Source organism: Passer domesticus, chromosome 9 (assembly GCF_036417665.1).
Source record: "Passer domesticus isolate bPasDom1 chromosome 9, bPasDom1.hap1, whole genome shotgun sequence".
In the NCBI taxonomy this organism is placed as follows: Eukaryota; Metazoa; Chordata; class Aves; order Passeriformes; family Passeridae; genus Passer; species Passer domesticus.
In genome coordinates, this window is record NC_087482.1 from 40,189,426 (window position 1) to 40,215,335 (window position 25,910).

At 43.8% G+C, this 25,910-nt stretch overlaps 1 long non-coding RNA gene across 1 annotated transcript; it reads right to left on the minus strand.

Moving 5' to 3' along the window:
* Positions 1-5,348: 5,348 nt before the first annotated feature.
* On the minus strand, positions 5,349-24,034 carry LOC135308152 (uncharacterized). The gene is made up of 3 exons (XR_010368695.1): positions 23,934-24,034; positions 8,131-8,202; positions 5,349-5,499 (listed from the first exon to the last, which is right to left on the minus strand). It is a non-coding gene; the product is annotated as an uncharacterized LOC135308152 (long non-coding RNA).
* Between the last annotated feature and the right edge of the window lie 1,876 nt (positions 24,035-25,910).

The window sequence follows — 25,910 nt, forward strand, 5'->3', positions numbered from 1 at the left end:
CACAGCACAGTTCCACATGCACAGCTTCTGGTGCAAGCAGAGAGCTTGGAAACAGAAGTGTTATGAATTGATAAGGTGTCAAATAGTTCTGACGCTGTCTCCAGAGATAATATCAAGACTTACATTTATGCTTCAACCCACTTTGCAACTGCAAATCTCCAGCCAGCTGACAACCCATGAAGCAGCTGGGGAGCTCTGAGGAAGGTGCTGCACACCTTGTTCCACACACACCCAGCTTAGATCAGCCCAGCAATTACCAAAACCTCTGGGTGGTTTTGGTCACTTGCCTTAATGCACCTTCATCCTGCCATGGCCACCTCTCCAGTGTGCAGGGTTTGGTTGGGCTTTGTTTACATGAGAAATGTTCAAGATTCTCTTTTACTCTCCATATGATTGCTTCATCTGTGACTCCAATGTACCTGCATCTGCACTAGGGCAAATATTTTCCAGGTTCAGCAGTGTAATTGTGAAGTGTAAGTTCATATCAGTTTTCCTTTTCTTTAAATTTCTTTCAGCATTCCAAATAAGAGAATGGATGATTTAACTACCATATTTATTTAAAGAAAATTAATTAACCTCATGGCAGGACTGTGAATCTCAGATGAGCCAGCATCTCATCTAAATGATAGGCACAGCTTTTCTTGCCTGGTTATCCAGCAGAGTGATGGCAGCCACTGCATGGTGACATTCGTGCAGCATGTGCTGGGGCTCTGGGAGAAGGCAGCAGTCACCTGGAGCTGCACCAGGGCTTGATTCTCACCACCAACGCCTTTCAGCACTGGTTATGAATGCTGACGATGACAGCAAAGTGGGAGCTGAGGCTCAGCTCTCATAATCATGCAGCTCAGAGCTGTTTGAATGCTTACAGAAAAAACACACTTTACAAAATCAGACACATTCATACTGGTGTCACTTTGCAAAGGATAAGCAGATACAGAGCACTTTTAGAGCAGAACAACAGTGGCTCATTAGGTGTCAGAACAGCTTCCCAGCATCTGCATGATTTGCACAAGCTCTGGAACAGCATTTCTTTGAATGCCTGTGTTAAACTGCACCAAAGGCTGCTCTGCCTGGCAGCACCAAAAGCACACCAGGCTCCTGTGTCTGAGGCAGGCTGAGCCTCAGCCAGTGCTCTCCATCCTCAGCTCCCCCAGAGGCTGCCCAGGCAGCCAGGCAAGCACTCTCTGTCATTCAGGTGGCTGGGGAGCTGAGCCCCCTCCAGATCCAGAGTAGTTTGGGTTGGGAGGCATCACTGGAAGTCACTGACCCAACCCCTGCTCCAAGCAGGGGGATTGGGTTGCTCAGTATCTGAATATCTCCAGGATCCCAGTCTCTCTTGCTAGCTTTTCACATCCATTGTGAAACTGCTTTCCCATTTGTCTACTTGCAATTTCTCTTGCTGCTACTCATGCCCATTGTCTTTCTGGATACACTCTTAACCCCCACAATATATTCTCCTATTGAAAGATGAAATGGTCTATCAGGAAAGCTTTTAAAATGATAGGAACTAGTAACATTTTTCAAAAAGGGTGAAATGTAGAACAGTGACAGAGGACTCATAGGATTTTTTTGCGATTGTCTTCTCCTGCTGCTCGTGGCAAAGCAGCTTCCAGCAAAGCATTGCACACTGCAGCAGGTGTGGCACAGAAGAGTCCCACAGCCCACAGAGAGCCAGCCCAGGAGGCAAGCAGTGATTCCTGCTGATGGGTAACTCAGCACTACTTAACTATTTACCTATTTCTACTAAGTGACCATCTCAAGTCTCTGGTGAGTGCCACAAGAGAAGGAAAACAGTAGGATTCAGTCACCCCACTTGTGGGAGTCTCCCAGAGTGCCTGGGCTGCCATATCTGTGGTAAAGCCATGCCAGGGTTCAGCCAGGATTCATCTCACCTCAGACTCTGGCCCAGCTGTCTGACCATCCCACGGGAAGAGGCGTCACCCCAATGCAAAATGCCTCCAAAATTTAAACACTGTTGTGGTACCATTCTGGAGAAATTCATCCACTCTTCTCATCCCTGGAATGCAGAATGCTTTCCTCAGAGCACAGCCTGGGCAGACAGAACTCCTGGCAGCACACTTACAGCTGCCTGTTTATTCAAGATACAAACTTCCTAGAAATAGGTTAATTACTTTCCTTTAATTACACATTCTCTTATTAAATGCCAATAATAAAAGGGAATGTTTGCCCTAGAGATAAGATTATGCCACCTTCATAATTTGGCTTTTTGGGATAGCAGATAAATGTCTCAGTGATTTTAAAATACAAACTTGTCATTCATGAGAGCAATAAATAATGCAAACAGGATGTGTGGTTACACTGACATTATCACATCATCATTGCACCCTGGGCATGAATATGTGACACTATAACCTCAGGCTCTTTGATAAATTATTGCCCATCACCATCCTGTCTAACACAGGGGAACAGATGAGCACTGGAAGGAATTTATGGTTAGAGTTGCAGTATTTGGGGCTGTAGTACAATTACTGGAGTTACTGCTGGAGCAGAGTGATGCAGGAAAGGAAGGGAAAGTCTGCATCCTCCTGGGAGGTAATGTGTAAAGAAACCTTAACGAGTGTACCCCGTGGGGGATTTCCTACCCTGCAAGTACTTAAACTGCTAATTAATTCCTATTAAAACAAGGTCTTTTGTGTACATCAAAAAATGGTGCCTGAGGCTTTGAGCCTGCAGTGGGATCTCCCAGGACTTTGCACCAGCTGAGCCTGGCAGCCTTGGCTAAGAGGATGAAGCACTGAGAAATCCTTCAGTGGCCTCTATTTTGGGGCTGGAGCACTGTGCTCATGTCCGTGGCTCAAGATCATTCCCAAGCATGATACAACAACCAGAAAACCAGAGAGCACAAAAGCAATCAGCCTTCAGGCACGAATAAATTATGTATGACTATGCTCAGCCCTTATTTTGTGTGTGCAGCAATACAAGTTTCGAGATGAGCCACCACAGCTGCACATAAAACCTTTGCTTTTAACATCATGCTCCCTTTAAAACAGGCAAAAAGTTAGAGATAACCCACACTGTCAGATCATTCATGAAAAACCAGAGGCTGACAAAGGAGCCTCAGAGGCCAGAGTGCTCTGGGTAAAACAGGACCATGCTGTTAAAGATCAGTACCAGTATCCTGCAGGGGATGTGATGCTTGTTTTGTGGAGAGGTTCCTCTTCCCATCCCTCCTCTCCTTGGGAGGACATCATCATCAGTTTCATACCCTCACAGCTGTTTCCATGCATATTTTTTTTTTTTAGCTTTTTCTCACTTACTGCCCCATAAAAAGCACTGACTGACAATGAGCTTCTTTTGCTGTCAAGGCTGCCAGACCCTGAGCTGGACTGGTGGGCTTGTTCCTGCAGGTGCTGGGTGGTGTTGTTACACACACAACACAAGGCACAAAGGCTCCAGCAGTTCCATCAGAGACAGGGGAGCTGGGACATCCCACCCCAGCCATGCCAGGGGAGGGATTTGGTACAGGACTGGCATTCCTGCCCTGCTGAACAAGGCAGGAACCAGCAGCTCTGCTGAGCACTGCAGCAAGTGCCATCGATGGGACCCCGTGGCCACAGCAGGATGGGAAATCCCAGAGGGCAGAGACAGACACACAGATGCTGTGAGTCACAGCAAAGCCCCGTGGGGGTCAGGGTGGCTGGTGGCACTCTGGAGTAGGACTGGAGCCCCCAGATGCCATGCCCAGCAGTGTTGCATGGCAGCTGATGCTGATCCAGGCAAGAAAAAGGTGGTGCAGGAGCTTGGTCACCTCTTCCATTGCCCAGCCCCAGTGGAGCTGCCCTCACCCCCCACATGGTCTTCACCGATAGGCAAAATTAATGAGCCATGAACTGTTCCCGTGCTAATCTCACCCTTGTGCAGCTCAATGCAACCTAACACTGCCCTCTTGTGCTGCAACACATAAGGGGCCTTTGCTGGGAGTTGACTGATTCGTGTTTTAATTAGAGGGAGGGGCAATGAAACCAGTTTTACCCACTTGTTTGCAAAGCGGTGCCAATTTTATCCCAAGAGGCCAGATCGTCTCCATCTCTTGTCATTATAAAAACATAGGTGTCCTGCACAGCTTGGGCTACCCATTCACTCACTCCAGGGAGATTAAAATGATGGGTGAAATTAATAAAATCCAAGGGAAAATAACAATATAACCACAACTCAAAGCATCTGAACAATGGAAAAGAGAAAAAATAGAAAACTGCACAGCTATGGAAGCACTTTGCCTCATACAGGCTGTGTTAAAATTCTTAAAGCATTGGTTAATGGCAGAAATCAGCACTTAATTAATACTCTGTTAAAATTTAGTTCTGTAGAGTCACATAACCCAAGCATTAAAAAAAAAAAAAATCCATCATGATTAATGTTTTACCTAGAAAGAGCTGCAATCAGCTCAAGAGTCATGGGCAATAGCATGTCTGGAGCTCTCCTTCCAGAGTCTCCAGCAGATTTCAGGGAGGGAGCTCTCAAGCTCTCAAGACACACATTTATTTATTATCCTGTCTATTATCACAGGAGGCCTGATGGGTAGCATAGTATTTAGTGGGGATAAAGATCTCAGTAGTACTGCCACACCTTTGAGATGAAGTGCCACCCCTGAAGTCACCCACTGCTTCACCCCCCTGAAGGATGGTGGTACCCCACAGCACCCTGTCCTTCCTCCTGCTCTCTGGAGCAGGGCTGGACTCCATGGGACAACCCATGGAGAGAGGCTGCAGAAATGTGAAAGCACAGGGCTGTGCACTCTATCTGCACTGCAGGATCTCTCCCTGTGCTCTCACAGCTCCTTTCAAGTGGCTGCAAATATCTCCTGTGTCTTCTGCAGAAGGGACATAGATCAGGTATGGTTTTATTTCAGTATTTGTCAGACCTGCCTTGGACAGAACTTATACCTGACAGAAATGGTCACTTAAAAACTTATTTTCAGAAATCTGTGCATGCTGTGCAGTAGTTAGCATTGGAGCAGTGAGGCATTAGAAACTCACTGGAGGAGGAAGGAGTGATGCTCACAGAGGAGAAAGAAAACCTGAAAATGTTTCCTCATTCTGAGGAAGAAGGACCTTTTCTGACAAGACTGATTCATTCCTGGGTATTGCTATTTAATGAATTACTTACATAAGCAGAAGAGGGAAAACCAGAGAGAAAATAAAATAGGTGCCAAAATACAGACATGGACATCCTGCATCATTTCTTGATTGATTTTAGAGCTGTCCCTCTCCAGCTGCACACTCAGCCGTGGGCTTGGCTGGGCTGTCACAAAATCTCTAATGTGCTCACCTGCCATGCAGGGCAAGGCTGCCCATGGGGACCCACAAATGTTTCCTGAAGTTGAGACCTTTGTCCCTGGGTCCTTTGTAGAAGGAGGATAAACATCCATTCACAAGGGGAAAGGGCTGTAAGAGCTCTTCAGTCAATGGCCTCTGAAATATGTAATCACTGAAGCTTGTGCTGCTGAACAGGATGAAGATAATTTGCTGCTGTACAAAGCTGTAGGGGGAAAAAAGAATCTTCTAAATTGGATTTAAAATCCAGCTCTTTGCTCCCCTCTTGCTGTGATAGCAGAGCTGGCAGTGGATGATCACACCACTGAGGCAGGTCAATTTTGCTGTTTGCCCCCAGTTTGTGAGACCTCCTCACAGTTTTTCTGGCTGGCAGGAAGTGCAGAGCAGTCTTCCCTGGCATCTCCCAAATTAAATATTGAAAACGTTTCTGTTAGGGAGAGATGTGGCTGAGGATTTTGGAAGCTCTTCAGGCATTATTAAAATGCACTAAGTGGTTTGCTGGCAATTATCTACTATTGTCACAGACTCAGGCAGGATCTGGGATGTCAGAAAATCCTGCATTCATTTTTCTAAATAAAACCTAGAGAAGGAAAGATGACATAACTTTCCTGACCAGGAAACTTGACATTTCAGAGTTGGCATCTCCTACTAAGTATTAATAATAAAACTTCCCAGGAAAAGACCAACAAACTATTTTGTGAAGCTTTTACTGGGCAGAATTTAAGGTGTCCTATTGTGACCTGATTTAGAACTTCTGCATTCTTGTTTTTCTGACAGACAGGAGCAGGAATTTCTTCCAGAGTTACCAGAACCCTTATTATACCAGCAAGATTGATTCTTCTGATAAACCAGTTAAAGCAAAACACAGCACTGGGTGAGAACAGAGCAGAGTGACCTGCCTGCCTCAGATTTAGTCCCAATAAAGCTGATGACATATTGAAGGGCTGTTGAAGCCCTGACTAATATTGTATTTTCTTTTCCAGTGGAGGATGATTTGATGTCACAAGCTGCACTGTGGGGGTTTGTGGATCCTCAGCTGATAGAAAGGGTTTTTCAACAGCAATGCCCTGCACTGCTTTCCATTACTTGCTGCTGACTTCAGTTTGTGAGAACTGTAAAGAATTTGTTCACAAGAGTAGTATTCATCTGGTCAGGACTGGAGTCTGTAATGTATTTTTCCTGAGGCTACACCTTAAGGCACTCTAGAAATGGTAGGGAGTGAGGATACCTACTTATTAAGTATGGTAGGACTTTTTTATTCAAGGAAGTTTAAAAAAAATCTCTTCCAAAACTAGTGTGTGCTTCACTGCCTATACCAAGTGCTTGAATTTTTCCCAAATGCACTCTTGGCCAGCAGTGGGGAAACATTGAGAAGGCAGGGCAAAGGGCAAAAATTGTTATTATTGCCCTGAGTGGATTTACTCTGGAAATGATAAATAGGTTTATAAGTATCCTGGGCTGGAACTTCTCTCTGCTTTGCAAGTAAGTTGCTTTATATTAAAGATTATTTCATTTAAAAAGAGGTTTATACTGTGCTTGCCATTGGGGCAGGGGATGGGATTTGCTGAGCCCTGAGAATGCCTGTGGCTGCAAAAGCGGTTCCACCTCCTAAAACTGCAAATGTCAGAGGATTTCTCCCAGACAAAAGCTGTCACGAACTAGGGCTGTGGATGGCCTTGGACTGCTGAATGCTACCTGTTCACTGCTCCCAAGCACCAAGGTGTAAATCTTTCTTCCCATGAAAAAGAGCCATGGTTGGCAGGCAGGTGCTGGGCTGGAAATGGGCTAGGGTAAGGGTTAGGGTTAGGATTAGGGCTGAGAGAGTTGTAGAGCCTACAGGTCCAGGGAGCTGTAAAAGGAATGTTCAGGTGATCCAGAGAGGGCTCCAGCATTGCTACATCTTTCTGAGTCAGGAGCACCCATGGTGTTTGGGTTAGGGATGTTGCTAGCTGCTTCTGCAGTGGCAGGGGTGGTGTTTAGGGTCCTGTTTATGGTCATGGTTATGTCACTTGGGAAGGGTACTGGACAGTTTTCCTTCCTGTGGAAAAGAGCTGTCATTTGCTGCCAGGTGCCCAGGGCCTGAAATAAACCCTTGGTGCAGTAGTCCAACTTTTTATACTATTACAGTTTTTATGCTCACTTGTTGGGGAAGGAACCCACAAGAATCACCTATCACCAGTCCTTGCAGATTCCTTCAGCTTTACCTTCTCAAGTTTTGGACCTGCTGTCAGAGCTGGATTTGTTTTGTGTTCAGGTGCCTGGGAAGGTTTTCCTTATCAAATGTGCTGACAGACAGTGTGGGTTTGGGCCCCCTTTGGTTCAGCAGGAGCTGGGGAGCAGAGATCAGGCTACATCTGCTCTGGGGATCAGCTCCTCACTGCACTGCAGGGTGGTGTCCATCCACCACGTCACTTTGGGAACCACAGGATCCAATGTGGATCATGGAACAGCCCAGAGGGAACACATCACTTCTTTCCTTTGGCACATAAAAAACCCCAACAACTAAGCCAGATAAGTAATATGCTATAAAGATTTTTTTTCTAAATTGAATTGTTCCGTCAATAAGAAGAGGAGGAAAATAAAAAAAGAGATCTCCCTATGTTCAGCCTTCACCAAGCATTGTGAGGAATAACTAGTAAGAAAAATCCATCTGTAAAGCCTTGATGGTAGAGCAGAAGGATTTTCACACATGCCAACTTCATAGTGGACACATTTATAGGAATTTAAAGTGTTACTATGTGACAACAAAAATAGCTATTTGTTGACAGACCTTTTTTAATGTGTTAAAGGGTCATTAATCATTTCTCAGTCATCTCCAACAGTCAGATGTACTTACTTCATATCTTCATTTACTTGTAACATACCAGCTCCTCAGCTGTCTTCCTTTTCTTGGGAGCAGCTGTTTTGCCTGTTCAGGAATAAAAAGTTACATAAAAAATAGAAGAGAGAAACTGCAAGTGTGATAAAGATGAACACAAAGACATCAAGGTTCTCAGTAAATACAGACCTCTATTACATATGTGCAGTCAATAAGGTCACTTGTGTAGTAACTCATAACAAAGAACAGTTGACAATGTGTTATTTTTCTGCTGGAAAATATAATGTGAGGCTGAGCATGCTAATGACTTTTGGAAACGGGCAATGACAAAGATTGATTAATATCAGTTGACAGCCTGTTCCACAGCTCCGAAGCAGGAATAGCAATGATTGATTTGCCAAAATGTGGGGCACAGGCTTTAGATAATAGAAACATCTGAACTCAATCTGGTTGCAGAAAAACAATTTAAGGGCCAAATGTACATCAGTAATTAAAAGCTTGCAGGAAAAGACAGAAGTGTCACAGTGTTTTCAAAAGGCACAAATTTCAAACAATTTTTTTCAATGTCTAATTACCTTTACAAACGTGAACCTGTAAACTGTTGAGTTCAGGACCAGAAACCTACATAAAATGCAGAAACAAAAAATAGCAGGGGGGAGGAGAGAAAGAAGCATAGTAGCATAATTGTTTTCTAAAAACCAGAGAGAGGCATCATTGACATTTCAAAGCAGGAGGTTTTGATGAAAAAGCCCTGACCTAACGTGAATTACCAAAAAGTCACTTTCTGTCATGAAGGACAAGGTGAACAAACAGCCACGGCAGCTTGTGGGGCTGCATGCTCACTGCCCAGGCTGCCAGGGCAACACCAGAGGAATGCTGCACCCCAGACCAACAGGCATCCCCTCGTTTTTAGCCATGTTTGACAGAACATGCTCCAGAGATGGAAATGATTGGGGAGGAGAAGTAATCCCATCCTCACTGGGTGTGGAGTCCTGTTCAAAGCTTGACCCATCCTTCCCATTTCTCCTCACATTACCAAGTTCAGCTCAAGAGCTCTGAGCCTTGGAAAAACCAGACCAGTGAACAAATACCTATTGTCCTGCCTTTGTCCACCACAGCATGTGGAGAGAGCAGGAGAGAAGGATGGGACATTCCATGGCAGAGTTCTACCCAAGTGTTGATCTTCATTCACATGTGGTCATGTATGAAGAGCTGGGTTAGCTGACACCATGCTGGCTGCTCTGCTTAGAATGAGTCAAATTGCAGCAGGTACTATGTTAGCTAATTAAAACCTCAATGCTAATCAAGGCAGAGCCTCTAAAGCAATTCCATCACCTGTCTCAGCCTGCTGCAGCCACTGCCTGTGCAGTGCAAGGCACCATCTCTGCTGAATCTCACAATGTGACAGACTGAAAGCTGCACAGTGCAGCCCTAATTAGGAAAAGAAGGTGTTAAGATAAACAACAATAAAATTGCAGGTGTTTTCACAGAGCACAGGATCTGTGAAAAAATGGGCAAACATTTGACTAGGGAAGCATGGGATTTCCCAGGCTTCATTCCAAAATGCATATTTTAAATAGAAATAGTGTTATGTTATTATGTTATTTTCATAGGGAAACTCATGAAGAATTCAGCAGGCTTCTGAGAAACTGAGGATGTGAGCATCCCTTTCCAATCAGGCCTTTCAGGCAGGGTCTGAGTTTGGGAATTTGCGACCTTTTGAATTACATTACATTTATCAAGATGTTTCCAAAAACAAACAGAAGCCACTCCTCCTCTGAGGTCAGTACATTTATAAATCATTAATATCTACAACTGAGAGTTTTTTCTTGATAAAAAAAGTGTTCCTGTGCACAATAAGCCAACCTCTTAAGGCAACCAGCCAACCTTAACTAGTTAAGTCTGCAAAGGGACCTCCATCCTGGGAAAGTTGTCCCTTGGGTTGAGCTGTGTTGACCATGCAGTAAAGAATTGATGTTGATCATTCAGTAAAGAATTGTGAAGTAATCTGGGGACAGATTACTCAGCTGAAGAACTGCAGCAGCAGTTGTTCAGAGATGAGGAAGGGGATTAACCCTTCCTTTGGGCACCTCAGTGTCAGGCATGGAAGGCCTTAGTAGGTTATCAAAAGGCTTCTTCTGCCACCTGCAGATAAAGGCAGCTGTTCTCAAAGAGGCTTTGTTTCTACCACCCTGGGAGCCTCTTTCAGTCATGCTAGTGGACATGACATTTATGAGAGAAAGAATTTGAGAAAAGCTGTACAGTGAGTTATAGCTGTAAAACTCATGGTAAAAAGAAATTTTTTTTATAACGCGTAATCCATAACACCAAAGGTGGTTAACAGCTGCAAACACTCTAAACAGATCTTATGGGGTATGATTCACAAGGGATTCTGTGGAGGATGGGTTTTTTTTCTCCCAGGGCCCATCCTGAGCTCTTCTTGGCTCCAGTGCATGCTCTTTGCAGGTGCATGTGGATACAGAGCCTTCCCTTGTGTGCCCCACAGCCAGCACTGCTATTCCCCACCTGCACGGGAAAATGAGTGATGACATTTGCTGTCCTCATGGGGTTTTCATATCTCTCCATGGTGTCAGAGGCCTTGGTGATTGAACAGGCAGTGTGGTGAACAGATACCAACACAGAAGGTGATTGAACAGGCAGTGTGGTGAACAGATACCAACACAGAAGGCACTGGTAATGCTGGCCTGAGTAATTAGTCACAGCTCAGCCCCTGGGAAGTTCTGCCATTTCAGCGAAGTTGATGGGTTTGGTGGTTCCACTGCAGTGACCACTGCACGAGGTCCATATTTTGTAGATCAAAATAAGAAGACCAAACCACTTAAAATGGCCCCTTCCTCATGACTTCTAAGCTCTTCCTAAGCTCTCCTTCACATACATAATTTCCAGGTTCAGTGCTTGTTTCTCTCTTCTGCAAATTGATTCATACAATACTTTGGAAAAGAGCTTCCATCCAAGCATGGTGCTTTCAAAAGCCCAAATAAGACTAATTTGTGGGGTTTCTTTTTGGTTTTGTTTTTGTGTGTGTGTGTGGGGAGGAATAGGGAGGGGCACAGGGCAGCAGCAGGTGTTCACTGTCTCAGAACTGCCATATGAAGGGTGGTGGTTAAATCCATTAGTCTTGAAAGGATTCAGCTCAAATGAGAATAACAACATACAGTGCATTGATGAAAAAAGAGCCCTGACTCTAGAAATGTTTAGCACTGAAATCATGCTTTTTCGGGGGCGTTGTGAGACGTCCCTCAAGTGAACTTACCCTTAGAAATCAATAGATTGATTTTGTTTATGCTGCACATTTTTCGTGTGACTGCATCGTGGTGGCTAATTGACAGCTCAAAGTCTGTACATGGAGTTTGGTAGAGAATTCCTTTAAAGTTTATATTTAAGGGACAAATTTAAGTGATTATAGATAGTCACTCTAACATTTAATACCCGTTTTTACTGTTGGAGTTCACAATGTATAGCTACAGCACAATGAATGTCTGTACCCCCCTACCATAAAGCTCTTCAAGGTTCAGTTTCCCTGTTCTGAAATGAAAAGATGAGAAAGGTCAGGGACAACATCAATTATGGGCTTTTTCCAGATTAGCTACAAATTTTAAAACTTTAAGAAAACTTTGCTTTTATTCCCATTTCCCATTGAAAGAAGTATTAGTAAGTCTTTGCTTGAAGTGGAGAGTAAATCCAAATGTTTATATTTGCCAGTAGTATCTAATCAAGGTCTACAAACAGAAACAAAAACCAGTGAGTTTTTTTATGTTTAATCAAAAAATGGCTTGTTTCTACAAAATATATGAGAATATTTTGTAGGGTAGAAGCCAGTTAAAATCTCATATGAGAGTTACACTATGATTTACTCTCATGCAAAAAGGGCATAAAGTTCCTGTTAATAGAGAAATAAGGAATATTATATTTGAAGGGAGTCGAGTTTGAAGTATATCTGAAATATACAAAAAATGATGTTTTATCATCGTGTCTCCTTGTAAGACATTAGTGAACTCAAACTCTGGCTTTCAAGACAGCAGGAAAGAGCTGACCTCTGACAGCCTCTGGTGATAGAGTCCTGAATGAATGATTTAACAGCAAGATTAAGTGGTGTAGTGAAGTGGTTTGACCATCATATAAGGGATACTTACTGTGACATACAGTGTGCTTTGCAAATGCTTATGTGGATAACATCAGTCTGCTCCTCATGTAACTGCAGCTGTTGTCCTGCCCTATTGACCTAGAGCAAAAACCCAGGGAGCTCTTGAGGACAAGAAAACTGTGGTTTTACCCCTGAGAGGACGAGGGAGATCCAGGAGCCACTGCACTCAAATGAAAGCAGGAGACCCACAGGGAGCTCCAGTGGTTTCAGAATGAACAAACTTGATTGTTAATTTATTTTGTGGTGAAGATACTCCACTTGATTCTTTAAACCAACACATCAGGTTTCATGGTAAAGAATGTTACAAACAGTGCAAAATAAAAGGGTATAATACTGCAGGAGGAGTCAACCATGACAGTGATCACCAGCACATTTGTATGGGGGGACTTTGTCCACAGATCAGACTTTTATCAAGCCAGAATTCTTCTGTAGCCCTTCATGCACCTCCCAGACCAGCACTCAGAGGAGGGGTGAAGCATCACTGCAAAACAACTTGGGATAAACATTAAATGCATGCACTGAGGTGTGGTGGGTGCTCCAGTGCTCCTATTGAGGGGCTCTTGGGGGGACTCCTCCAGGAGAGAGTTTGGGGGTGAGGAGCTTGGATGGGGAGAAAAGCTTGGCACAGAGACTCACAGATTTATGTGTGTAAATAGCCACTGCCTAAGCTTGTTCTGGGCTCTGCTCTCGCATATGAATTTTTATGAGGCAATTCCCAAGCTGGGAAGATGTGAAAGGTGAGGAGAAAGGGAGAGTATTTCCTGGGAACTGCTAGAAGAACAGTCAAGGGTGTGCCTGAAGAAATCCAGGAAGTGAAGCAGGGGTGACCAGTGTAGTGCCAGGGCTGGAAACATCTGGTCAAGAGGAGGAGAAAGGATGGGATAGACTGAGCAGAAACCATGGCTCCTGGAGCCTCTCAGCCCTGATGCCTGCTGCTCAGGACCCTGCTGAGCAGTGGCTTGCCCTCTCTTACTGCTTTCTCCATACTCCACATCCTCTTATTACTCCACACTTCCTTTCTGACCCTTTTCCTGGTCCCCAGGGGCTCCCCCAGGGTTCATGGGTTTCCCAGGAGCATCCCACTGGGATGCACAGAGCAGGCACACATGTGTGAGCTCAAAGCAAAGACCTCACAAGGTGCATTTACAGGAGGCCCAGGGCCCCCAAAGCAGGGGCTGCTGCAGTGAGACACAGCACCCAAAGCAGTAAGGATGGCACTGAACAGACCTGGGACAACTGTGGTGGCAGGTTCTCACAAACATTTTGTTATGAACCATGAGTTATTTGGGGTTCTTGCGTTTTTCAGGTGATCGTGAGAAAGACACTTAACTTCAAGAAAAAATAAAATTCCTGATTCTTAGGGTGTCAGAAGGAGCTTTAAATTCAGATCTAGGAGTCCAAATTCTTCATAGTATGCATTCAAACAAAAACCAAAGCTATATAAATTTTATCTCACAAAGTCTCAGCTTTTCATGATTTCCTGCAATTGTGTCATCATTTCTGCAACAGAGAACTGGAGGTTTATTTTCTCTCATGTCCTCGCCTCAGGGAATTGCTTAAGGAAACTCTGTGATAGCATTTCTACAACAGGGAACAATCCGGAGCTGGTCAGGCTAAGCAGCTGTGCCTCCCTGGTTCCCTGTTATCTGAGTAATTACCATCCTGCATTGCCTCTCGCTCAGAGCATGACGTTATTCCCTCACTGGATAACAAGGTAAAATCAACTTTCCTCACAAATCCCATTATCTTCTGGAAGATCCTCTCAGAATGCAAATCAACAAGCCCAGCACTGACAGGAGCCCAACAGCAACCCACAGCTCAATTCAAATTTCCTCCACGCTGCAGGATGAGACAATCTGGATTACTGAGAGTTACCTGGGCAGAGCAGTGACTCTGCATTTTATGAGCTCTCGTTCCTCAGATCAAAGAGGTTTGATGGGCATTTAATTAAAAGATAAAATAGCCAGCCATAAACTACCAGACTAACCTTTTGAGAATGCAGCTCGAATTACAATTAAAGAATGAGTATAATTGTCAGATTTTTGGCCTTCACCAATAATACCCTCCACCAGTAAGGGATAAATTGACTGTTGGGAGCAGTGCCCACCTTGATTTTGGTGCTGTCGCAGGGCAAGCTGGTTCAGGTGGTGAGAGCTCACATGCAGCATTGGGTGTCTCCTGTTCACGCAAATCCAGGGAGATTCACAGGAAACTTGTAGCTCTTTTGTTCCAGAGCTGCAGCAGAGGTGTGCTGGTCCCAGAAGAAGCCATCCTCACTCTTGCTATATGGATAATTTCTTGATGAGGTGTTACACTCCTCCCATGTCCTGGGGAGAAGCAGCCAAGGAGCAAAGCCCCTTGAGAAGGTGAATGAATGAACCCTGGGGAGAGTGTGAAATATAACTGTTGTGAAATATAGCTGCAATATCTGCACTGAGTTTTCTCCTTTCTGGCACAGTGATGTAACTGTTCCCTCACCACCTGAGACAAGGTGTGAGTAGCTTTTAGAGACAGTGAGTGTGATCAGTCTCCTCCACACACAGGGACTGCTGATATTCACTGCTTTATCTCATGGGAAAACTGCACTGCCTTGTCACAGCTACACAACAGGACAGCAAACTCTTGCAAGTTAACACCCAATAGAAATGTGCTTTTTTTTTAAAAAAGGGGCACAAGTTCCACGGGGAGAGGAGGCAGCTCTTGCTAGAAGAGCTGAACCAGCAGGAAAATGCAGATTGATTCCCAGGTGCAGAAAGCCCTGAGGTCTGCTTCAGCCATGAGATCTTATCTGAAACAGTCCAGTTTGAGAAGTGTTTCAACCCAATGAAGAAACCAAAGCCAGACACGTCCAAGATATGCACACACCCACCACCTTGGAGTCCACAAATCTGAGGTACCAAACTCCTCTAACAGCACAAGCTGAAAAATCCCTTAGGCAGTGCCAGAGGAGGACACCAGTGATCCCTGTGACCCCAACCCTAAGTCCTCACTTTAGCATTTTTCTTATTATCTCAAGTGCATTTTCACATATTTGGTGTTTAATTGTATTTTTCTCCAATGCATCCCCTTACATCATTCCTGTGTATAATTACAGTCTGTTCTGACGATGACTTACATTTAAACCCCAGCATTAACACAGTGAAACCTTTTGCATTGAAAATTCAGAGACATAAAGCATAACAACAACTGTTTCTTAAATCTCTGGCTTAATTCAAGGTGAAGAAGAGGTTATTATTTTCACTCTGCATCTGGATCTGTTTTTTGTTCCTTTTGTCTAGCTGAGTAGCATTGTAATCTTAGAGGAATTAGTTGTTATCCAGCCTTGATAAGAAGGGCAGAACTGCTCCCTGAGCTTGTAGAATTGAAGTCCCATTTGATAGAGGAGTTGTGATACTCTTTGCACATTTGTTTCACTAATGAAATATTTTAAAAATATTAAAAGATCTAAAGATATTAAAATATCTGGATGCTGGCCAGTTCTCTGATAAGTTAATTTTACGTTCAAAACTAATAAAGCATTGGTCAAAGTGAGAGGGTTTGGCTTTACCCTGCATAATTCCTTTGCTTTAAGACATTGAATCAGTTAAACTCTGACTGTGCTTAGTCATTGAGATGTCAGTGCTAACACACCTTGGTAATCGAAGCAACACTGAGGAATATTTTGATTTAACTTAGCAAAAGGTACATCAGCTTAGCTGTAACCAACAGGAAACACATTCACAGTGCAAAAGTGAATTTAAGGATAATTCTGAAAACTTATGCCAGCTACAAAGAGGCCACAAGTCAAAACAGCCATGGGGAGGGGGAAAGGAACCAGGAAATTGTGAGGAGGGGAGAGAAAGGGTGTCAGGGAGAGAGAGGGTGTCTCAAGGGCTGTGGTAATGCACAGAGGCATCTTGCTGGACTCAAAGCTGAAGTGCTCCAGCCCCACTGGGGTTTTCCAGTATGAGCCCTCTGGAGGTGGGATTTCCCAGGGTGAGTAACCATCCTGCAGGACAGTACCTGAGTTAGTGGGGAATATTTTACATTTAGAGGAGGAAGCGATCAGATACATTTTCCAGACTAGTGTTCAGTGAAGATGTATCTGCTTTGGGCAGGCACTCGATTGAGATATGAAACTTTATAGAAGTGGAGAGATCCATTTCATGTTTGCCTCCAATCTCAGTTGTTTCATTTTACGTACTGGAAACTATTTAAAAAGCAAGTAATCTTACTGTTCAGGAAGGTACATGCCACCCTGTAAAGCTGTTTTATCTCCATATTGCTATTGCCACATTGAGCAGGCAGAGCTACATTAAAACTGTTTGAAAAACTGCCAACAAATTGACAAGTAGAACAAAATTAATGTGTTTTGTCACCTCGAAGGCTTCATTCTTCTCACTGAGTGGAACTGAGCATATTCCCTGCTCTTGCAACTCAATGTGTCACCATTCCACAGGATGGCAAGAAGGAAATTGGGAAGATTGCATTTTCAGACCTTTAACAAAAACTTCCCCTGATCTTTCCCCTAATCTTTTCCCTTGAACTTCCAAAGTGCTTCTAGCATAGCCATGCTATGCATAAACCTGGCACAAACCACCCAAGAGCACAGACTGTGGTTTCATGGTGTCATTAGCATCTCCTTCCCCAGTCAAACCTGACACCAATTACACAGGCATAAATCTGCTCTCTCCCCCCTTGTAGCGTTTACTCCTGGCCAGATTTGGCACAGATGCAGAAGGCAGCAGCAGAACAGTTGCAGAGGAGCATGAAAATAGCATGAGAAGCTCTCCCTTCCACCCAGCAAGTTATTCACCAGAGAGAGCTTATGGATTGCACTAAAGCAGGTTGATTTTATAAGCATCCTGGTACCAAAAAACTAATTTATTTTTAACTTTCTGAGTCGGATGAAAGGTGACCGGATCCAAATAGCAACTATGAATTTTTAGTCCATTGAGAGCCCTGGGGCAGCAATCATTGGCAGAGCTGCAAGCAATCAATGGCTGGCTCTGTGTTTACACAAGGGAGCTGATTGATTACTGACTGCCAACATGATTGCCCATGCTGCAAACATTTTTCTCTGGACAGCTCTCCAAGGCAGCTGGGTTGTGAGGCTAACAAGCACCAAGAGAAGGGTATAGCAGCAGATCAGCTGTTTTTAGGATATTTAGGTTAACATCCTGGCTGCAATGTTCAAGTGGTCTGAGGCTTTGGAAGCTCCCAGAGGTTTTGTGTGCTGTGAGGTTCAACCAAGGTCTCATGGCCAAGACACCACACCTTCAGTGGGAAAAAGAAACCATCCCTTCCTTACACACAACATTTTCAGGGACATCCTGCCCATATGTTTTGTGAGGAGGGAGAGAGGGTTTGCTGTCTTATCCTCACCCTAGCTGAGGGCGCAGGAATAGTTTCCCCTTCTTTCTTGGTTTAAACATTCCCATTAAAAGCACACCACACAACCTTGCTTATGGTGCAAATGTTACTGTTTCTGCAGAAACCCAGGACCTCTCCATCATTCTCCATCATCTATTACTGAGTAATAGAATGGTTTGAGTTGGAGGAGACCTTAAAGATCATCTCATTTCACCCTGCTATGGGCAGGGACTCCTTCCACTGGACCATGTTGCTCTGTCCATCCTGTCTTTGAACACCTCCAGGGATGGGGCAGCCACAGCTTCTCTGTTGCAGTACCTCATCACCCTCACAGTAAAGAATATCTTCCTAAATGATTTTTCTTATTTTATTTGCAAATAGAAACAAACATCTCTTTCTTTAATCTCTCTTGTAAAATCTTATTTATGAACAGAGAGAGACAAGTTCCCCTCCAGGAGCTATGATGGCTGGTATGAACTGACATCCTTCATGACTATTTCAAGCCTTAAACTGAGTGATGCAGAGGGATACACCACATCTCCCTCCCCAGTCAGGGTTGCTTTCAGGCAGAGGTGAAGCCAGAGCATGCTTGGTATTAAATCAATAAACTGAGCATTTTCTCCTAAAATGCTGCTTTTGGGAACAAAAGGACAATTTTTTCCCTAATCAAATAAATAACAAAACTATTTTATGCTATTTTTGTGTTTCACGCCTGCAATCCAAAACCCTGGCAAACAAATGAAAGAACCCAGTGAATTTCTGGCAAATGGCACAGACAAGACTGTCAAACTACTCTCTGGTGCCCCCAGCTTTCCACAAGGGCCTTTTACAGGACACTATTAATTAAGAATGTAGAAAAAAGTGTTGGCAGCTACTAATGACCAGAAAACACAACCATCTTAATTTATATGGATTCTTCCACTACCTCAAGACAAAGTCCAGTTTTAAAATTAAATCTCTATTTGCCTCTGCTGCCCTTTCCAGCACCTGACACAGCAGTAACAATGCTAAGAACCAAAGCAGTGAAGAATTGAGTGTTGATTAAATGTGCAGGAACAGACAGTGCACAAGTAACAACACCAGCTTTTACTCCAGCCACTGTGCTGTGTCAGCTATGGGCACAGCAGCTTCAGTAGCTGTTGCTCAAATATATTCAAAAAGGAAACTGCATTATTGCAACCAAACTGTATTTTTCAAGGAATGAACCCAAACACCTTGCAAGAGCCAAGTGGATCCAGAAGGCTGGGGATGAGCTCCAACTACTTCTACTGGCTTTCCTCACAGCTGGGATATGTGATATTATACCCACACTATCTAACAGTGAAAAGATAAGCCTTTTTTGGTATCTTTTGACTTTTTCCCTTTTATATTGAGAAGAAGGCTTTGCAAACAATAGCCATCTCTTATTATAAGCATGCAAAAAAATAGTTGTACTCTCTATAGATCACAACGTTTGGAACAGTAAGGTAAAAATTGCTGCTGGCTTTGAACTGCAGAAGATGGCAATGCATCAGGAAAGATGATGGAAGGGTGTGGATGTTCCCAACAACTACTCATAGACACTTGTAGCTCTTGCCAAGCAGTTGGGCACCACCAGCTTTTTGTTTCTTTCCATCTTTCCTTTTTTCAAGTTTGACCTTTCTTGCTCCTGCTCTCCCAAGAAGAGGCCACGTTGACTCCAAGTGACATTTCAATCACAGAGATAGGTCTCAAGCACAATGTATTATTAAAAACCCCACTAAATCAGAGAATGCCATAAAACTTCAAATGCTGCAGCTCTGATGCCATTGATCACTAAAATAAAGTCCCTGCTACATTCAGATGCATTGGCTGGGGATATCTTGCTGAAGGATGCATAAGAGAGTGAGAGGCGAAAGGTTTTTCAAAGGTGAAAAGAATAAGATGGAAAATTCAGCAAGTTGAGGGTTCAGCTGAAATACATTTCATTCCATCAAAGGAAAAAAAAACAAACGTATCTTTCAGAGCTGACACCTTCATGGGCCATTTCATACCCTCCTATTTTCACACATAATTCTAGAGTTGATGGAAAGGTGCCCATGTCACACCAAGGCATCACATGTGTGTGATGTTTTACCCCTTGGTGACACACTGATGGGGCAGATCTCTTGCAGCTCTTCCTCTTCTGCTGATACAACTGAAATCTCCCATGTGAGTGGGAGTGCACTGCAGTTCATGTCAAGGACAATGGCAATTCCCACCATTGCTTTTGCTATTCTGGATATTCATGCCAAAGCTTTGCTTCATCACCAGCTTGGCTGTTTAGCAACAACATTCTCAATAACACTTTAAGTTAATGATCAACAAATTTTTAATGAATACTTTCATTACACTTAGTTGCTGGAGGCCCACCAACATTCTGTTGTTCTGAGTTTTAAAAAAACACATGAAAGAGTACTGGGTACAAGAGGAGCCTTAGCAACTAAATGGAATTAGTAAAATCACTGATATGGCATAGTCAGAGAGGCACTGAAGTCCCTACATCAGATTGCAGCAGAGAAAGGCTCTGTTCTGCAAACTTTGGAAGTTCAAAGTTACAACTAGTAAGATGTAAACCTCTGAAAGAAAATGGTAGCACTGGTGCCCTTATTCTTCTGTATGGCTTCAGCTTCTCCAATAGTGCCTGTGTGACCTCACAAATTCCCTCCACTCTGAATCTGAGCAGTGTGGGATGGGGTTTCCAGCAAGGGGGGATGCTGGGGGAGATGCTGGCACAGGGCTCACAGGGGCAGCAGGTGGATTACCCCAGAGCTCTCCCCCACCCTGGCCAGCTCTCCTGGGGCTGAGACAGAAGTGGGCTCATGCCAAACATGCCACTGTGGCACAACTACCCCAGGAAAGCAGCTCTGCAGCAACATCTCTGCTATGGCAGAGCAGCCTGAACTAGCTGCAGTGTGCAGCCAAAGCCCCTGAGCAGTGCTGAGGCAGCAGCAGTGCCCAAGGACAGCCCTGCCAGCCCTCCCCTCCATCCTGGCACCACTGAGATGGGCCAGGCACAATTTCAAACCCCCGCCAAGCCAGGGGCACCAGTCCTAATGCCCTCCACAGGGCTGGCTTCCACCCTGAGGATGGATTCCAATCCCATCTACATTTCAGTAAAATACTTCTGATTTCAACACAGACCATCCCATAAATGCCAGCTTATACAGCCGCAGAGGAGAATCTTTCCTGCAATCACCCAGGGCATCTGCAACCAAGAGGCATCTTGGCAGGATGCATGAATGGCCTGATTGTGTCCATTTTCAAGAGGGAATACATATGTATAACTCTGCATCCAGCTCAGCCTGTGCAGGCTCTGCTCCCTTGATGAGCAATCAGTCTGCTGCGGGAACAAACGCCTAATGACTGCTCTCAGCTGCTAGTGCCACTGCTTTTTCTGGGACAATACCCAGGCCTGAACTGCACATTCACATCTGGCTTTGTTGGAAATTAACTGGGAATCGAAAGGGGTTAGCAATTAGGAGAAATCTTCACTAATTCACAAGCAGGGAACAGGACAGCAGAGCCCTCAGAGACATTTCAGAGGGATTTGGTGGTGTGTGTGCAATACGGGGGGTTGTGGATTTATTTTAGGAAAAGGCTCTCCTCGGTTTTGGCTTTGGTCTATGAAAGAATTCTGGAACAGTGATTTTCCAAATGTATTTTCACAGCAAAATGCAATTTGACTACGCTTTCCCACTGTGCATTCAATTTCCATGAATGTTACTGGGATTAAGATTTTTCATGGCTCTTTTATTTTGCCATCTTCAATGAAAACTGGCATTGGTATTTGTACACTTGCTGTTTTCTTGAAGTCTGACAATATTTTATTCTTCAGAAACCCCTAAACCTCCTTAAGGTTTACAAAATTCATGTTAAAAGATTGGTTTTCAACATTTAACTTAAAGGGTATCTTTATTTTTAGCTTAATTTAATTATTTTATACTTAAAGGCTATCTTTATTTTTATCTGTTAAAATCATCACTAAAATTAATTATTTTTCACCCAGTTTAACTACACTTTAGTCCAGTCCTCACACAGCTAAGAGGAATAGCCAAATCAACTCTGGTCAAGCAAGAATAAAGCATCTCCCTGCTTTTCCATCAAGCAAATAAGTCATTGGAGGAAAGGAAGAAAACAGCCAAACTTTCAAGAATTGTCTGGGATACTACCATAATTTGTTGTTTGCAAATATAGGTCGAAAATCACTATTATTCAATGAAAAAAATTAAAATGATACTTCCTGTTCTTCCAGGGGGTCAGCAGGCACCATCCACTGCTCCTGAACCCTGACACAGCACGGCTCCCAAGAGCCACTGGGAATTATTTCCCTGTTTCCCTGTGTTCCAAAACCTCTGTGGCTGCTCCTGACTGTGTCCCTCCAGGGGCTCAGGGGAAGAGGAATGCAAAGAAAAGCCCTCTCATTCATATTTCTCCAAAGTATTTAGGGAGGTTTGCTGATTCACTTCGCAGTTTAGCTTGCAGCAAACTCCAAATGAAGTTACTAGAGAATAATGACCACTAAGTGACTGAGATTGCCTTATTTCTCTGAGCCCTAGCAACAGTCATTTCACTTGCCTGTTGCCATAACAACTCCAGCGTGCACATCAAGGTCACCAAGCCCACTTTGCTTCTTGCCTGTAGCTATGTCTCTGATGGCTTATACGCCTCATTTTTATTGGAGATTCGTACATGGTGACTAGGAAGAAAAGGTACTTTTTCATCTTGGGAGTAAACAAGCACACAGAGATGAGTATTTCTCAAGGTAAAGAGAAAATGGACAAAAGACAAAGCATTTGCTGGAAGTGTTCATTCTTAATGGGGAAGCAATTTTTAGGGAGAAAAGAAATGTAGAAATATGTATATATGAGGTCCAAAATACCCAACATTCAAGGAGCCAAATTGGCAGTAAATTCTAGCCTAGAAAGATTAAGAAAAATTTCCTGAAGAGTGGATAGGAGTTCCTTGATTTCCAAGAGGACCTTCCAGCCTGCCTGTGGATGTGAGCATGGAAACATCAACATCCCTCAAGTGACATCTCAGATATTGAGGAATTCTGACCTTGGTGCTTAAATAAGTTTAGCTCCAATGGAAACTCCCCATTTAGTGTTAGTCTAAGAATCCACAGTGCACAGCTGTGACCTGAGGCATGCTGGCCTGAAATTAGCCAGAGCTGGAAAGCAGCAGAGGACCACTGAGCTGATGAACTGCAAAGCCCCAGGTCAGGCAAGAAATTGCTCACAGCATCATTTTCCTTTGTTATTCCTTCCACAAATGTTAATGGATGCAAGTTTTACTCTGTATTATTTACATGTCACACATCATTTTCATTGTATAGAAAGGTTATAAAACATTTTTTTTAATGCAAGTGAACCACATTCATTTGTCTTGTAAGCCAACTAGAGGCACTTTGAAAGGAAAATCTAATCTTTGACATTACCAAAGCATTTTTTTCTGCCACGTGGAAGGAGAGAAAAGAATTACTCTCTCTGAACAAAATATAAATAACTTTGCCACCTCGTCTTACAGCTGGTTGATTACAGCAGCCAGTAAATGAAAGACTTTTCTGTTTATTTGTCAGATTTATGCCAAAAATATCAGGAAAAAAGATGAAATGTCCAGAATTGCAGAGGGATTTATGAGGCACTAAATACTTCTGTGAATCAGGACTGAAATAGAATTTTTTATATGTATGTAGTAGTTTGCTGCAGGAAAAGATGGAAAGACAAATACATATGTGTACATCAATGGAGAGACAGGCAGCCATCCACACTTGAGCTGGACCACAAAATGTCAAATGTCAGTTTTGCTTGATCATTTCTAGTAGGCCCAGCTGATTCTAGCAGAGATCCTGGCCCAGCTCACCCTAAATCTTTCTAGAAAAGGCAAAGCAGTAATTTAATTATCCACAGAGGACACAGAAGAAAAGGAATAGCTACAGACCTTACAAGCCCACTGGGACCAGACAAAGAACTCCCCGTGTTCAGGGACCCCCAGGCCTGCAGCCGTGACACAGAACCCGTGTTCTGTGTTTCCTGACCTCCCCTGTGTTCCTGAGCTCCTGGCTGAACAGCAAGGGGTTGTTTTGGAGTTGACACCAAAGAGTGGCTGAGAAAGAATTGGTTGGCTTTTTGGTTGCTTTTGTGGCCTGGTGATGCATACAGAGAATAAAGGCAGAAGGCAGAGGTGTTCTTGGCAATGACTACTGCCACCAGCAAGTTCAACACACAATGGGAAATACAGATTGCTGAAGAGTTAAATAGGAATTGTCAAATTTAGGACATTCAGGAGTAATCCCAGTACTTACGATGGGATCCATGCCCTGTTAAAGAGAGTTGTGACAGCTGTCATACCCCAGGTGATGGGTGGGGAGAAAGTGTGTGCTGCCTGCCAGGCAGCAGCATGAACACAGCCTGGGTAGAGGGGCTGGGTGTGGCAGGCAGGACTGGGGCAGCTCTGGGAGCAGTGGGGAGCTGATGCCAACCCTTTCCAAGGGTAGTGGGAAGGATGGTTCATCAGGGATACAGAAGGGTCTGTCTGGAGTCCACAGGAAGGTGGTACTCAAAGTCCAACACAAGGGCATGGTCTGTCCTGCTGAGGGTATATAAGGTTGAAGATAAATTGGTTTCTGAACACTTTTATTTATTCATCAGATCTAAATTTGTCCTTTTCAAAAGTTGTCTTATTTAGTGCATGTTCTAGACACCCAATGTTAGGCCACTTTAATAATTCAAAGTTCCCTTTGATGTCCTTAGGGTAGTCAGTTCACAGGAAAGTCCCAGCACGTCCACCCCAGAGCCCTGGCTGTCTCTAGGTCCCACCAGAGACAAAACACTGAAGAGCTAAAACAGAGCCAAAGCCTCAGTATTGGTCTGACATTGATACTGAAATCGAGGGAGCTCACCCTGTTCCCCTTTGGTGAGCTGCAGCCCATAAACCTCTGCCTGCCTACAGGTATTAAAAATGTGCTGTTAAATGCCTTTTGCCAGCAAATAAGTGGAGATGTATCTCAGGGAAACAGCACGTTGAATTGTCACAGATTCTGCTGCTTCCCACAGAGCATCTCTTGTTATTACTTTAATAACTGAAGAGGAAATCCTGTTAATCATAAGTCTCAAGGTTGTAGGAGCTGACAGCTGTGATATCACAGCTGTTGATAGCTCAACACAGGCACGATGAGATGGCTGATAAGGCACGTCGTGACTGTCAATAGGGAATTGAAGAAGTTGACTAATTTTTTACCATGCACGTACCTTCCCTCCCAAAAATGTCACACATCTTTCTTCTCCTGGTTATTACAATGAATGCACTGCTCCTACAATCAGATGCCAGCCTACAATTAAAGACATGCAGGTGTCAAACCTTGATTACCACTGCTTGAGTCAGCAAAAGGTTGAATGGGGGGAAGATGAAGTCAGACTAGAACAAAAGTAAAACAAATAGCTGAATTAAATCCATCTCTGCTGGTATAGCCTGGGCTTTGCCATTAAAAAAATCCCCAAAGCATCCAGCAGCCTGAATTTGCTTGAAATATCAATAAACCTTTCTTTAAACCATTGTTTAAAGTTCACAGTTTATGTGCCAGTAGAAGTGCCAGTGTGGCAAAATAAGTTTGGTTTTGAGACTCCTCTGTGGAATGAGCTCCCTAAAATGGTGGCTATTAGGAAGCTTTTACATCCAAGCACATGCCCATTACCACACATAAAAGTAAAAAGTCATCCTGTGCAAACTGACTGAAGCCTGGCAAATGTTTTAAACCTTTTGTGATTTTAAATGACACACAGTGATCTTCTGTTTTCACATCACTTATTGCCTCTGACACACAAAATTTGTTAGCATGCCTGGGGTCCAACAGAGCAATGCAGAATTACAGCAGCCAGGAGGGTTTTCCTCCTCCATCCTCTGCAGCCTTCACACACTGCATGCTCTGCAGCTCCTATGGGTGCCACAGAAATAGGGGTGACAGCGGACAAAGGGGGATGCTGGATAATGCACATGGATGTGGCCTCATCTTTCTTTCTCTGAGCCCTGAAGGAGGCTGCCAAAGGCTCCCACAGAGAATTCAAGGTCTTTGTGGAAGGAAATTCCCATGAGAAAAGGGAAAACAAAAACGTTAGTGAGAAACCCAATCCTGATCAGTGTGACCAACACGGGAACTTTCTTGGGAAGAAAGGAAAAAAAATAACCCACAAAAATATGGCTCAAAAAGGCAATGAAATACCTGGTTCTGGGTGAGATTGTGGGGTCAGCAGTCCAAGCCAGGACATGGTGGATATGAGAAAAA